Source organism: Taudactylus pleione, unplaced genomic scaffold, assembly GCF_031769625.1.
Source record: "Taudactylus pleione unplaced genomic scaffold, aTauple2 ptg000550l, whole genome shotgun sequence".
In the NCBI taxonomy this organism is placed as follows: Eukaryota; Metazoa; Chordata; class Amphibia; order Anura; family Myobatrachidae; genus Taudactylus; species Taudactylus pleione.
Genome location: NW_028284952.1, coordinates 650,001 through 660,000, shown reverse-complemented (window position 1 = coordinate 660,000; position 10,000 = coordinate 650,001). Strand labels below are relative to the sequence as shown.

General features: G+C 37.4%; 7 non-coding genes and 34 pseudogenes across 7 annotated transcripts; all 41 read right to left on the bottom strand.

Moving 5' to 3' along the window:
- Positions 1–83: 83 nt before the first annotated feature.
- LOC148485592 (5S ribosomal RNA) lies at positions 84–202 on the bottom strand (annotated as a pseudogene).
- A 116-nt stretch (positions 203–318) lies between these two features.
- LOC148485591 (5S ribosomal RNA) lies at positions 319–437 on the bottom strand (annotated as a pseudogene).
- Positions 438–553: 116 nt separating this feature from the next.
- On the bottom strand, positions 554–672 carry LOC148485590 (5S ribosomal RNA; annotated as a pseudogene).
- Positions 673–787: 115 nt separating this feature from the next.
- Positions 788–906, bottom strand: LOC148485589 (5S ribosomal RNA; annotated as a pseudogene).
- A 116-nt stretch (positions 907–1,022) lies between these two features.
- LOC148485588 (5S ribosomal RNA) lies at positions 1,023–1,141 on the bottom strand. The gene has a single exon (XR_015871550.1). It is a non-coding gene; the product is annotated as a 5S ribosomal RNA (ribosomal RNA).
- A 115-nt stretch (positions 1,142–1,256) lies between these two features.
- On the bottom strand, positions 1,257–1,375 carry LOC148485587 (5S ribosomal RNA; annotated as a pseudogene).
- A 116-nt stretch (positions 1,376–1,491) lies between these two features.
- On the bottom strand, positions 1,492–1,610 carry LOC148485586 (5S ribosomal RNA; annotated as a pseudogene).
- A 115-nt stretch (positions 1,611–1,725) lies between these two features.
- LOC148485585 (5S ribosomal RNA) lies at positions 1,726–1,844 on the bottom strand (annotated as a pseudogene).
- Positions 1,845–1,960: 116 nt separating this feature from the next.
- Positions 1,961–2,079, bottom strand: LOC148485584 (5S ribosomal RNA; annotated as a pseudogene).
- Positions 2,080–2,195: 116 nt separating this feature from the next.
- Positions 2,196–2,314, bottom strand: LOC148485583 (5S ribosomal RNA; annotated as a pseudogene).
- Positions 2,315–2,664: 350 nt separating this feature from the next.
- On the bottom strand, positions 2,665–2,783 carry LOC148485582 (5S ribosomal RNA; annotated as a pseudogene).
- A 116-nt stretch (positions 2,784–2,899) lies between these two features.
- LOC148485581 (5S ribosomal RNA) lies at positions 2,900–3,018 on the bottom strand (annotated as a pseudogene).
- A 116-nt stretch (positions 3,019–3,134) lies between these two features.
- LOC148485580 (5S ribosomal RNA) lies at positions 3,135–3,253 on the bottom strand (annotated as a pseudogene).
- A 116-nt stretch (positions 3,254–3,369) lies between these two features.
- On the bottom strand, positions 3,370–3,488 carry LOC148485579 (5S ribosomal RNA; annotated as a pseudogene).
- A 115-nt stretch (positions 3,489–3,603) lies between these two features.
- Positions 3,604–3,722, bottom strand: LOC148485578 (5S ribosomal RNA). The gene has a single exon (XR_015871773.1). It is a non-coding gene; the product is annotated as a 5S ribosomal RNA (ribosomal RNA).
- Positions 3,723–3,838: 116 nt separating this feature from the next.
- LOC148485577 (5S ribosomal RNA) lies at positions 3,839–3,957 on the bottom strand. Its single transcript, XR_015871549.1, has one exon. It is a non-coding gene; the product is annotated as a 5S ribosomal RNA (ribosomal RNA).
- Positions 3,958–4,073: 116 nt separating this feature from the next.
- On the bottom strand, positions 4,074–4,192 carry LOC148485576 (5S ribosomal RNA; annotated as a pseudogene).
- Positions 4,193–4,308: 116 nt separating this feature from the next.
- LOC148485575 (5S ribosomal RNA) lies at positions 4,309–4,427 on the bottom strand. Its single transcript, XR_015871548.1, has one exon. It is a non-coding gene; the product is annotated as a 5S ribosomal RNA (ribosomal RNA).
- Positions 4,428–4,543: 116 nt separating this feature from the next.
- On the bottom strand, positions 4,544–4,662 carry LOC148485574 (5S ribosomal RNA; annotated as a pseudogene).
- A 116-nt stretch (positions 4,663–4,778) lies between these two features.
- Positions 4,779–4,897, bottom strand: LOC148485573 (5S ribosomal RNA; annotated as a pseudogene).
- Positions 4,898–5,013: 116 nt separating this feature from the next.
- Positions 5,014–5,132, bottom strand: LOC148485572 (5S ribosomal RNA; annotated as a pseudogene).
- Positions 5,133–5,248: 116 nt separating this feature from the next.
- On the bottom strand, positions 5,249–5,367 carry LOC148485571 (5S ribosomal RNA; annotated as a pseudogene).
- Positions 5,368–5,483: 116 nt separating this feature from the next.
- Positions 5,484–5,602, bottom strand: LOC148485570 (5S ribosomal RNA; annotated as a pseudogene).
- Positions 5,603–5,713: 111 nt separating this feature from the next.
- LOC148485569 (5S ribosomal RNA) lies at positions 5,714–5,832 on the bottom strand (annotated as a pseudogene).
- Positions 5,833–6,182: 350 nt separating this feature from the next.
- LOC148485568 (5S ribosomal RNA) lies at positions 6,183–6,301 on the bottom strand (annotated as a pseudogene).
- Positions 6,302–6,417: 116 nt separating this feature from the next.
- On the bottom strand, positions 6,418–6,536 carry LOC148485567 (5S ribosomal RNA; annotated as a pseudogene).
- Positions 6,537–6,652: 116 nt separating this feature from the next.
- On the bottom strand, positions 6,653–6,771 carry LOC148485566 (5S ribosomal RNA; annotated as a pseudogene).
- A 116-nt stretch (positions 6,772–6,887) lies between these two features.
- Positions 6,888–7,006, bottom strand: LOC148485565 (5S ribosomal RNA; annotated as a pseudogene).
- A 115-nt stretch (positions 7,007–7,121) lies between these two features.
- On the bottom strand, positions 7,122–7,240 carry LOC148485564 (5S ribosomal RNA). The gene has a single exon (XR_015871772.1). It is a non-coding gene; the product is annotated as a 5S ribosomal RNA (ribosomal RNA).
- Positions 7,241–7,356: 116 nt separating this feature from the next.
- Positions 7,357–7,475, bottom strand: LOC148485563 (5S ribosomal RNA; annotated as a pseudogene).
- Positions 7,476–7,591: 116 nt separating this feature from the next.
- LOC148485562 (5S ribosomal RNA) lies at positions 7,592–7,710 on the bottom strand (annotated as a pseudogene).
- Positions 7,711–7,826: 116 nt separating this feature from the next.
- Positions 7,827–7,945, bottom strand: LOC148485561 (5S ribosomal RNA). Its single transcript, XR_015871546.1, has one exon. It is a non-coding gene; the product is annotated as a 5S ribosomal RNA (ribosomal RNA).
- A 116-nt stretch (positions 7,946–8,061) lies between these two features.
- On the bottom strand, positions 8,062–8,180 carry LOC148485560 (5S ribosomal RNA; annotated as a pseudogene).
- Positions 8,181–8,295: 115 nt separating this feature from the next.
- On the bottom strand, positions 8,296–8,414 carry LOC148485559 (5S ribosomal RNA; annotated as a pseudogene).
- A 116-nt stretch (positions 8,415–8,530) lies between these two features.
- On the bottom strand, positions 8,531–8,649 carry LOC148485558 (5S ribosomal RNA; annotated as a pseudogene).
- Positions 8,650–8,765: 116 nt separating this feature from the next.
- On the bottom strand, positions 8,766–8,884 carry LOC148485557 (5S ribosomal RNA). Its single transcript, XR_015871769.1, has one exon. It is a non-coding gene; the product is annotated as a 5S ribosomal RNA (ribosomal RNA).
- Positions 8,885–8,999: 115 nt separating this feature from the next.
- Positions 9,000–9,118, bottom strand: LOC148485556 (5S ribosomal RNA; annotated as a pseudogene).
- A 116-nt stretch (positions 9,119–9,234) lies between these two features.
- LOC148485555 (5S ribosomal RNA) lies at positions 9,235–9,353 on the bottom strand (annotated as a pseudogene).
- Positions 9,354–9,469: 116 nt separating this feature from the next.
- Positions 9,470–9,588, bottom strand: LOC148485554 (5S ribosomal RNA; annotated as a pseudogene).
- Positions 9,589–9,699: 111 nt separating this feature from the next.
- LOC148485553 (5S ribosomal RNA) lies at positions 9,700–9,818 on the bottom strand (annotated as a pseudogene).
- A 116-nt stretch (positions 9,819–9,934) lies between these two features.
- Positions 9,935–10,000, bottom strand: part of LOC148485552 (5S ribosomal RNA) — a 119-nt pseudogene continuing 53 nt past the window's right edge.

Sequence of the window (10,000 nt, the reverse complement as noted above, 5' to 3'; positions counted from 1 at the left end):
TTCTTAACTCAAGTAAATTCAATGATAAGTTGTAAAATTAAATGTAAAATATAATAGAAAAGAATGTTATGGCAGTATAAAATTACCTACAGCTCATGGTATTCCCAGGTGGTCTCCCATCCAAGTACTAACCAGGCCCAACACTGCATAGCTTCCAAGATCAGACAAGATTGGGCATGTCCAGTGTGGTTTGGCTGTAGGTGCGCAAAAGCATTAACTTTAGACCTCTATTACTTCTTAACTCAAGTAAATTCATTGATAAGTTGAAAAAATTAAATGTAAAATGTAATAGAAAAGAATGTTATGGAAGTATAAAATTAACTACAGCACCTGGTATTGCCAGGTGGTCTCCCATCCAAGTACTAACCAGGCCCAACACTGCATAGCTTCCAAGATCAGACGAGATTGGGCATGTCCAGTGTGGTTTGGCTGTAGGTGCTCAAAAACATTAACTTTAGACCTCTATTACTTCTTAACTCAAGTAAATTCATTGATAAGTTGAACAAATTAAATTTAAAATGTAATAGAAAAGAATGTTATGGCAGTATAAACTTACCTACAGCACCTGGTAATCCCTGGTGGTCTCCCATCCAAGTACTAACCAGGCCCAACACTGCATAGCTTCCAAGTTCAGACGAGATTGGGCATGTCCAGTGTGGTTTGGCTGTAGGTGCTCAAAAATATTAACTTTAGACCTCTTTTACTTCTTAACTCAAGTAAATTCAATGATAAGTTGAAAAATGAAATGTAAAATGTAATAGAAAAGAATGTTATGGCAGTATAAAATTACCTACAGCACCTGGTATTCCCAGGTGGTCTCCCATCCAAGTACTAACCAGGCCCAACACTGCATAGCTTCCAAGATCAGACGAGACTGGGCATGTCCAGTGTGGTTTGGGTGTAGATGCTCATAACTATTATCTTTAGACCTCTTTTACTTCTTAACTCAAGTAAATTCATAGATAAGTTGAAAAAAATAAAAGTAAAATGTAATAGAAAAGAATGTTATGGCAGTATAAAATTACCTACAGCACCTGGTATTCCCAGGTGGTCTCCCATCCAAGTACTAACCAGGCCCAACACTGCATAGTTTCCAAGATCAGACGAGATTGGGCATGTCCAGTGTGGTTTGGCTGTAGGTGCCCAAAAGCATTAACTTTAGACCTCTTTTACTTCTTAACTCAAGTAAATTCAATGATAAGTTGTAAAATTAAATGTAAAATATAATAGAAAAGAATGTTATGGCAGTATAAAATTACCTACAGCACCTGGTATTCCCAGGTGGTCTCCAATCCAAGTACTAACCAGGCCCAACACTGCATAGCTTCCAAGATCAGACAAGATTGGGCATGTCCAGTGTGGTTTGGCTGTAGGTGCTCAAAAGCATTAACTTTAGACCTCTATTACTTCTTAACTCAAGTAAATTCATTGATAAGTTGAAAAAATTAAATGTAAAATGTAATAGAAAAGAATGTTATGGCAGTATAAAATTACCTACAGCTCCTGGTATTCCCAGGTGGTCTCCAATCCAAGTGCTAATCAGGCCCAACACTGCATAGCTTCCAAGATCAGACGAGATTGGGCATGTCCAGTGTGGTTTGGCTGTAGGTGCTCAAAAACATTAACTTTAGACCTCTATTACTTCTTAACTCAAGTAAATTCAATGATAAGTTGTAAAATTAAATATAAAATATAATAGAAAAGAATGTTATGGCAGTATAAAATTACCTACAGCTCATGGTATTCCCAGGTGGTCTCCCATCCAAGTACTAACCAGGCCCAACACTGCATAGCTTCCAAGATCAGACAAGATTGGGCATGTCCAGTGTGGTTTGGCTGTAGGTGCGCAAAAGCATTAACTTTAGACCTCTATTACTTCTTAACTCAAGTAAATTCATTGATAAGTTGAAAAAATTAAATGTAAAATGTAATAGAAAAGAATGTTATGGAAGTATAAAATTAACTACAGCACCTGGTATTGCCAGGTGGTCTCCCATCCAAGTACTAACCAGGCCCAACACTGCATAGCTTCCAAGATCAGATGAGATTGGGCATGTCCAGTGTGGTTTGGCTGTAGGTGCTCAAAAACATTAACTTTAGACCTCTTTTACTTCTTAACTCAAGTAAATTTATTGATAAGTTGAAAAAATTAAATGTAAAATGTTCTAGAAAAGAATGTTATGGCAGTATAAAAATACCTACAGCACCTGGTATTCCCAGGTGGTCTCCCATCCAAGTACAAACCAGGCCAAACACTGCAGAGCTTCCAAGATCAGACGAGATTGGGCATGTCCAGTGTGGTTTGGCTGTAGGTGCTCAAAAACATTAACTTTAGACCTCTTTTACTTCTTAACTCAAGTAAATTCATTGATAAGTTGAAAAAATTAAATGTAAAATGTAATAGAAAAGAATGTTATGGCAGTATAAAATTACCTACTGCAGCTGGTTTCCCCAGGTGGTCTCCCATCCAAGTACTGACCATGCCCAACACTGCATAGCTACCAAGATAAGACGAGATGGGGCATGTCCAGTGTGGATTGGCTGTAGGTGCTCAAAAGTATTAACTTTAGACCTCTTTTACTTCTAAACTCAAGTAAATGCAATGATAAGTAGAAAAATTACATGTAAAATGTAATAGAAAAGAATATTATGGCAGTATAAAATTACCTACAGCTCCTGGTATTCCCAGGTGGTCACCCATCCAAGTACTAACCAGGCCCAACACTGCATAGCTTCCAAGATCAGACGAGATTGGGCATGTCCAGTGTGGTTTGGCTGTAGGTGCTCAAAAACATTAACTTTAGACCTCTTTTACTTCTTAACTCAAGTAAATTCATTGATAAGTTGAAAAAATTTAATTTAAAATGTAATAGAAAAGAATGTTATGGCAGTATAAAATTACCTACAGCACCTGGGATAACTAGGTGGTCTCCTATCCAAGTACTAAACAGGTCCAACACTGCATAGCTTCCAAGATCAGACGAGATTGGGCATGTCCAGTGTGGTTTGGCTGTAGGTGCTCAAAAACATTAACTTTAGACCTCTTTTACTTCTTAACTCATGTAAATTCATTGATAAGTTGAAAAAATTAAATGTAAAATGTTATAGAAAAGAATGTTATGGCTGCATAAAATTACCTACAGTACCTGGTATTCCCAGGTGGTCTCCCATCCAAGTACTAACCAGGCCCAACACTGCATAGCTGCCAAGATCAGACGAGATTGGGTATGTCAAGTGTGGTTTGGCTGTAGGTGCTCAAAAACATTAACTTTAGACCTCTATTACTTCTTAACTCAAGTAAATTCATTGATAAGTTGAAAAAATTAAATTTAAAATGTAATAGAAAAGAATGTTATGGCAGTATAAAATTACCTACAGCACCTGGTAATCCCTGGTGGTCTCCCATCCAAGTACTAACCACGCCCAACACTGAATAGCTTCCAAGTTCAGACGAGATTGGGCATGTCCAGTGTGGTTTGGCTGTAGGTGCTCAAAAACATTAACTTTAGACCTCTTTTACTTCTTAACTCAAGTAAATTCAATGATAAGTTGAAAAAAGAAATGTAAAATGTAATAGAAAAGAATGTTATTGCAGTATAAAATTACCTACAGCACCTGGTATTCCCAGGTGGTCTCCCATCCAAGTACTAACCAGGCCCAACACTGCATAGCTTCCAAGATCAGACGAGATTGGGCATGTCCAGTGTGGTTTGGCTGTAGGTGCTCAAAACCATTAACTTTAGACCTCTTTTACTTCTTAACTCAAGTAAATTCATTGATAAGTTGAAAAAATTAAATGTAAAATGTAATAGAAAAGAATGTTATGGCAGTATAAAATTACCTACAGCACCTGGTATTCCCAGGTGGTCTCCCATCCAAGTACTAACCAGGCCCAACACTGCATAGTTTCCAAGATCAGACGAGATTGGGCATGTCCAGTGTGGTTTGGCTGTAGGTGCCCAAAAGCATTAAATTTATACCGCTATTACTTCTTAACTCAAGTAAATTCATTGATAAGTTGAAAAAATTTAATGTAAAATGTAATAGAAAAGAATGTTATTGCTATATAAAATTACCTACAGCACCAGGGATTCCTAGGTGGTCTCCCATCCAAGTACTATCCAGGCCCAACACTGCATAGCTTCCAATATCAGACGAGATTGGGCATGTCCAGTGTGGTTTGGCTGTATGTGCTCAAAGACATTAACTTTAGACCTCTTTTACTTCTTTACTCAAGTAAATTCATTGATAAGTTGAAAAAATTAAATGTAAAATGTAATAGAAAAGAATGTTATGGCAGTATAAAATTACCTACAGCACCTGGTATTCCCAGGTGGTCTCCCATCCAAGTACTAACCAGGCCCAACACTGCATAGTTTCCAAGATCAGACGAGATTGGGCATGTCCAGTGTGGTTTGGCTGTAGGTGCCCAAAAGCATTAAATTTATACCGCTATTACTTCTTAACACAAGTAAATTCATTGATAAGTTGAAAAAATTAAATGTAAAATGTAATAGAAAAGAATGTTATGGCAGTATAAAATTACCTACAGCACCTGGTATTCCCAGGTTGTCTCCCATCCAAGTACTAACCAGGCCCAACACTGCATAGCTTCCAAGATCAGACAAGATTGGGCATGTCCAGTGTGGTTTGGCTGTAGGTGCACAAAAGCGTTAACTTTAGACCTCTATTACTTCTTAACTCAAGTAAATTCATTAATAAGTTGAAAAAATTAAATGTAAAATGTAATAGAAAAGAATGTTATGGCAGTATAAAATTACCTACAGCACCTGGTATTCCCAGGTGGTCACACATCCAAGTACTAACCAGGCCCAACACTGCATAGTTTCCAAGATCAGACGAGATTGGGCATGTCCAGTGTGGTTTGGCTGTAGGTGCCCAAAAGCATTAAATTTATACCGCTATTACTTCTTAACACAAGTAAATTCATTGATAAGTTGAAAAAATTAAATGTAAAATGTAATAGAAAAGAATGTTATGGCAGTATAAAATTACCTACAGCACCTGGTATTCCCAGGTGGTCTCCCATCCAAGTACAAACCAGGCCAAACACTGCAGAGCTTCCAAGATCAGACGAGATTGGGCATGTCCAGTGTGGTTTGACTGTAGGTGCTCAAAAACATTAACTTTAGACATCTTTAACTTCTTAACTCAAGTAAATTCATTGACAAGTTGAAAAAATTAAATGTAAAATTTAATAGAAAAGAATGTTATGGCAGTATAAAATTACCTACAGCACCTGATATTCCCAGGTGGTCTCCCATTCAAGTACTAACCAGGCCCAACACTGCATAATTTCCAAGATCAGACGAGATTGGGCATGTCCAGTGTGGTTTGGCTACAGGCGCTCAAAAACATTAAATTTAGACCTCTTTTACTTCTTAACTCAAGTAAATTAATTGATAAGTTGAAAAAATGTAATGTAAAATGTAATAGAAAAGAATGTTATGGCTATATAAAATTACCTACAGCACCAGGGATTCCTAGGTGGTCTCCCATCCAAGTACTATCCAGGCCCAACACTGCATAGCTTCCAATATCAGACGAGTTTGGGCATGTCCAGTGTGGTTTGGCTGTAGGTGCTCAGAGACATTAACTTTAGACCTCTTTTACTTCTTTACTCAAGTAAATTCATTGATAAGTTGAAAAAATTAAATGTAAAATGTAATAGACTGTTATGGCAGTATAAAATTACCTACAGCACCTGGTATTGCCAGGTGGTCTCCCATCCAAGTACAAACCAGTCCCAACACTGCATAGCTTCCAAGATCAGATGAGATTGGGTATGTCCAGTGTGGTTTGGCTGTAGGTGCTCAAAAACATTAACTTTAGACCTCTATTACTTCTTAACTCAAGTAAATTCATTGATAAGTTGAAAAAATTAAATGTAAAATGTAATAGAAAAGAATGTTATGGCAGTATAAAATTACCTACTGCAGCTGGTTTCCCCAGGTGGTCTCCCATCCAAGTACTGACCATGCCCAACACTGCATAGCTACCAAGATAAGACGAGATGGGGCATGTCCAGTGTGGATTGGCTGTAGGTGCTCAAAAGTATTAACTTTAGACCTCTTTTACTTCTTAACTCAAGTAAATGCAATGATAAGTAGAAAAATTACATGTAAAATGTAATAGAAAAGAATATTATGGCAGTATAAAATTACCTACAGCTCCTGGTATTCCCAGGTGGTCACCCATCCAAGTACTAACCAGGCCCAACACTGCATAGCTTCCAAGATCAGACGAGATTGGGCATGTCCAGTGTGGTTTGGCTGTAGGTGCTCAAAAACATTAACTTTAGACCTCTTTTACTTCTTAACTCAAGTAAATTCATTGATAAGTTGAAAAAATTTAATTTAAAATGTAATAGAAAAGAATGTTATGGCAGTATAAAATTACCTACAGCACCTGGGATAACTAGGTGGTCTCCTATCCAAGTACTAAACAGGTCCAACACTGCATAGCTTCCAAGATCAGACGAGATTGGGCATGTCCAGTGTGGTTTGGCTGTAGGTGCTCAAAAACATTAACTTTAGACCTCTTTTACTTCTTAACTCATGTAAATTCATTGATAAGTTGAAAAAATTAAATGTAAAATGTTATAGAAAAGAATGTTATGGCTGCATAAAATTACCTACAGTACCTGGTATTCCCAGGTGGTCTCCCATCCAAGTACTAACCAGGCCCAACACTGCATAGCTTCCAAGATCAGACGAGATTGGGTATGTCAAGTGTGGTTTGGCTGTAGGTGCTCAAAAACATTAACTTTAGACCTCTATTACTTCTTAACTCAAGTAAATTCATTGATAAGTTGAAAAAATTAAATTTAAAATGTAATAGAAAAGAATGTTATGGCAGTATAAAATTACCTACAGCACCTGGTAATCCCTGGTGGTCTCCCATCCAAGTACTAACCACGCCCAACACTGAATAGCTTCCAAGTTCAGACGAGATTGGGCATGTCCAGTGTGGTTTGGCTGTAGGTGCTCAAAAACATTAACTTTAGACCTCTTTTACTTCTTAACTCAAGTAAATTCAATGATAAGTTGAAAAATGAAATGTAAAATGTAATAGAAAAGAATGTTATTGCAGTATAAAATTACCTACAGCACCTGGTATTCCCAGGTGGTCTCCCATCCAAGTACTAACCAGGCCCAACACTGCATAGCTTCCAAGATCAGACGAGATTGGGCATGTCCAGTGTGGTTTGGCTGTAGGTGCTCAAAACCATTAACTTTAGACCTCTTTTACTTCTTAACTCAAGTAAATTCATTGATAAGTTGAAAAAATTAAATGTAAAATGTAATAGAAAAGAATGTTATGGCAGTATAAAATTACCTACAGCACCTGGTATTCCCAGGTGGTCTCCCATCCAAGTACTAACCAGACCCAACACTGCATAGTTTCCAAGATCAGACGAGATTGGGCATGTCCAGTGTGGTTTGGCTGTAGGTGCCCAAAAGCATTAAATTTATACCGCTATTACTTCTTAACTCAAGTAAATTCATTGATAAGTTGAAAAAATTTAATGTAAAATGTAATAGAAAAGAATGTTATTGCTATATAAAATTACCTACAGCACCAGGGATTCCTAGGTGGTCTCCCATCCAAGTACTATCCAGGCCCAACACTGCATAGCTTCCAATATCAGACGAGATTGGGCATGTCCAGTGTGGTTTGGCTGTATGTGCTCAAAGACATTAACTTTAGACCTCTTTTACTTCTTTACTCAAGTAAATTCATTGATAAGTTGAAAAAATTAAATGTAAAATGTAATAGAAAAGAATGTTATGGCAGTATAAAATTACCTACAGCACCTGGTATTCCCAGGTGGTCTCCCATCCAAGTACTAACCAGGCCCAACACTGCATAGTTTCCAAGATCAGACGAGATTGGGCATGTCCAGTGTGGTTTGGCTGTAGGTGCCCAAAAGCATTAAATTTATACCGCTATTACTTCTTAACACAAGTAAATTCATTGATAAGTTGAAAAAATTAAATGTAAAATGTAATAGAAAAGAATGTTATGGCAGTATAAAATTACCTACAGCACCTGGTATTCCCAGGTTGTCTCCCATCCAAGTACTAACCAGGCCCAACACTGCATAGCTTCCAAGATCAGACGAGATTGGGCATGTCCAGTGTGGTTTGGCTGTAGGTGCTCAAAAACATTAACTTTAGACCTCTTTTACTTCTTAACTCAAGTAAATTCAATGATAAGTTGTAAAATTAAATGTAAAATATAATAGAAAAGAATGTTATGGCAGTATAAAATTACCTACAACTCCTGGTATTCGCAGGTGGTCTCCCATCCAAGTACTAACCAGGCCCAACACTGCATAGCTTCCAAGATCAGACAAGATTGGGCATGTCCAGTGTGGTTTGGCTGTAGGTGCACAAAAGCGTTAACTTTAGACCTCTATTACTTCTTAACTCAAGTAAATTCATTAATAAGTTGAAAAAATTAAATGTAAAATGTAATAGAAAAGAATGTTATGGCAGTATAAAATTACCTACAGCACCTGGTATTCCCAGGTGGTCACACATCCAAGTACTAACCAGGCCCAACACTGCATAGTTTCCAAGATCAGACGAGATTGGGCATGTCCAGTGTGGTTTGGCTGTAGGTGCCCAAAAGCATTAAATTTATACCACTATTACTTCTTAACACAAGTAAATTCATTGATAAGTTGAAAAAATTAAATGTAAAATGTAATAGAAAAGAATGTTATGGCAGTATAAAATTACCTACAGCACCTGGTATTCCCAGGTGGTCTCCCATCCAAGTACTAACCAGGCCCAACACTGCATAGCTTCCAAGATCAGACGAGATTGGGCATGTCCAGTGTGGTTTGGCTGTAGGTGCTCAAAAACATTAACTTTAGACCTCTTTTACTTCTTAACTCAAGTAAATTCAATGATAAGTTGTAAAATTAAATGTAAAATATAATAGAAAAGAATGTTATGGCAGTATAAAATTACCTACAACTACTGGTATTCGCAGGTGGTCTCCCATCCAAGTACTAACCAGGCCCAACACTGCATAACTTCCAAGATCAGACAAGATTGGGCATGTCCAGTGTGGTTTGGCTGTAGGTGCGCAAAAGCGTTAACTTTAGACCTCTATTACTTCTTAACTCAAGTAAATTCATTAATAAGTTGAAAAAATTAAATGTAAAATGTAATAGAAAAGAATGTTATGGCAGTATAAAATTACCTACAGCACCTGGTATTCCCAGGTGGTCACACATCCAAGTACTAACCAGGCCCAACACTGCATAGCTTCCAAGATCAGATGAGATTGGGCATGTCCAGTGTGGTTTGGCTGTAGGTGCTCAAAAACATTAACTTTAGACCTCTTTTACTTCTTAACTCAAGTAAATTCATTGATAAGTTGAAAAAATTAAATGTAAAATGTTCTAGAAAAGAATGTTATGGCAGTATAAAATTACCTACAGCACCTGGTATTCCCAGGTGGTCTCCCATCCAAGTACAAACCAGGCCAAACACTGCATAGCTTCCAAGATCAGATGAGATTGGGCATGTCCAGTGTGGTTTGGCTGTAGGTGCTCAAAGACATTAACTTTAGACCTCTTTTACTTCTTTCCTCAAGTAAATTCATTGATAAGTTGAAAAAATTAAATGTAAAATGTAATAGACTGTTATGGCAGTATAAAATTACCTACAGCACCCGGGATTCCTAGGTGGTCTCCCATCCAAGTACTAACCAGGCCCAACACTGCATAGCTTCCAAGATCAGACGAGATTGGGCATGTCCACTGTGGTTTGGCTGTTGGTGCTCAAAAACATTAACTTTAGACATCTTTTACTTCTTTACTCAAGTAAATTCATTGATAAGTTGAAAAAATTAAATGTAAAATGTAATAGAAAAGAATGTTATGGCAGTATAAAATTACCTACAGAACCTGGGATTCCTAGGTAGTCTTCCAACCAAGTACAAACCAGTCCCAACACTGCAT